Source organism: Pinus tabuliformis, chromosome 5_2, assembly GCF_031772625.1.
Source record: "Pinus tabuliformis cultivar Carrire ecotype Pingquan chromosome 5_2, CPIR1, whole genome shotgun sequence".
Taxonomy (NCBI): domain Eukaryota; kingdom Viridiplantae; phylum Streptophyta; class Pinopsida; order Pinales; family Pinaceae; genus Pinus; species Pinus tabuliformis.
Genome location: NC_142306.1, coordinates 913,029,337 through 913,032,204, shown reverse-complemented (window position 1 = coordinate 913,032,204; position 2,868 = coordinate 913,029,337).

Genomic DNA, 2,868 nt, shown 5'->3' with positions numbered 1-2,868 from the left:
TAACATGAGTAATGAGAGTCTCAAAGATGTATTTTTTCTTTTTAATCCCATATTTAAAGATCTTTCGACCTACTATTTGTTTGGAAAAATATTGAGGGGGGAGAGGGGGAGGGGTTGAATTAGTATTTTTAATTTCACTTTAACCTTTAATTTCAAATTTAGAATTCTATACATTAATTTTCTTCAGAAAATTCATGTGTCTATGCGACTTCATTGAATCCAAACCACATATATCCAGATTACTATTTTTTCATAATATCCATCAATGATTTAACTTAACCATTACATCATTATTTAATTTTATATTAATTAAACAAAAACCATGAGCAATAAGAGAAAATAAACCATCACATATTATCAAGACACAAGGACACGAGTATTTTAGGTGGAAACCCAATGTGGGAGAAAACCACAATTGTTGTCATCTTTGTCCTCTTTCTTTTATTATAAAGAAAATATTTTTACAATTTTGTATTGGCGCTCACTCTTACTAGCACATAGGAACCCACCTGCAAGAGGCTATAACCCCCACTTGTTCTCCAACACCCACTGGAAGGGAGCTACAAACCCACTAATATCATTTGTCGACTACTACCTGAAGCGAGCACCTTCCCCCTCAACAAGTGTACCAGCTACTACTAGAAGGAAGCTCCAAATCCCTCACTAAAGGCTCCAACCCTAAGCACCCTTCATGGACCATGTTTCATAATTTTCATACTAGATCCACCTATTTCAAATACACATCAAAACTTGTATGCCACCTTTCATCAAATTTCACACTGGACCACCACCAGTGATAAGCTCAAAGTGAATACAATCACTGAACCCAAATTGAATACTAATCACAATAAAATGAATCACTAAATATTGAACCAATCCCATGTTATCAATCAACCAATAATTGATTAAGACAAATCAACCATTGAAGTTAATATTGAACCATTCATTGATTGATTACAATGTTAGATACTAGATAGTCATCACAATAGCAATGTGCAGTCACTACAAAACTTGATCAAATTGGCTTCAGTATATATATGAGTAATTTGAAGCAAACCCACATATATAAACACTTCCTCTACATGAAACTTGCATATAGATATCAAGTTATTGAATACGTAATACATACCAACTGAATTACTAAACCATTGAATAACTGAGTAGAAATTCTGAATTACTAAACCATTGAATAACTAAGTAGAAATTCTGAATCACTACAAGATTCAATCACATATATACCAACATGGAATCACTCAATACCTAATCACAAGTCTATAACATCATCACAGATCAATAATCCAAAACCAATTAAATAAAATTCATATTGTCAAATACAAATCATTTTGATCATGGCATCATTGACGAACAACAAAAAATAAGATAAAATTCATTAATTGTTATCTTCAAGAAGCAATTCAAACCCTGGAATATATACAAGAATTCAATTAACCAGATTTGCTTATATATGTGTTTATCATGCATAAAACCTACATATATATTTCAAAATATTATATACCAAAACCCATATCTAGAAACAATATAAAGAAAATTATTTTAGAATATATACATGATTACTACAGGGCATATCCGCATATGTACGTGACTCTACAGAAGGAAAACTGCATACAAATCTTTAAATTACTAAATCAGAACTTCACTAAAAATCACATGTCAAACCCAGATCTTTGCCTGCATACATATATCATCAATTATATATAGATATATATAGTTCTACCATAATCACATATCTTGCATTGTTATTCATTTAAACATTTTGCAACAGGAAAATCAATCAAGCATATATTCAATACAACTTCAAATCTTTCAGATCTGAGCCTTATCTTTGCTCCCTGGTGCACACCTGTTCCGAATCATATCACATAAGAATAAACCATTTTTTTTCAAACTTAACCCCTTTATCTTCATCTCCTTATATATATATTTTTCGTTTACGAATACCACAGGAAAATCCTTTAGTAATTTTGATGGTATTCATTTTACTAGATGAAATACACGTTGCTGCTACTAATGGGTAATTACCTTGGTAGTAACTCATGCTTTCTTGTTTTTCATGGTTTGGAGTATGTGCGCGACTTTTTCACCGAAACTGCGTATGTACGCAACTTTTATTCACAATGGTTGTATGTACCTTTCAAACTTCACACTTTCCATGTATTATGTAACTAGACTTCCAATTGTTTGTAACATTTGTACCATCAATCATGTCATCTGTAACAGTTCTATAAGAAACATATTATAACCAATTTGACAACAAGGATATGTTTTTCAAATAGTTTGCCATCAAGGACAACACATTAGCCATAATGCCAACAATCTCCCCCTTTGGACTTGATGACAACTTCTTTGGTGTTTGGAAACCACCTACAAACAAGATATGTTTTTCAAGCAGGTTTCCATCAAGGGAAGCACATTAGGCATAATGTCAAAATATCCCCCTTTGGACTTGATGTCAACCTCTTTGGTGTTTGGAAACCACCTATAGCAAAACCACCTACAAACACAAAGTCTTCTCTCTCCCTTTGACTTCAAGGGAAAAGGGATAATCTAGGTTGAATGAAGTACTTCCCTTTGTAAGGATCTATTGACATGAATAATGAAATATGCATATTGACCATGCTCCCCCTGATTATATGCTAGAGCTTCCAAATGTATACAACAAAACTGCAAGACTTCATGAATCAAATACTTGATTATTCATGACATTTCCTATAATCAATGACTCTATGATTAGTCATCCAACTTAATGGGGTTACACATTTGACCCAAAATTTTACATCAATCCCCCAAAATAATGGGATTACGTACATAGCATGACCTAATCCCAATAACCCATACATGATTGAATTT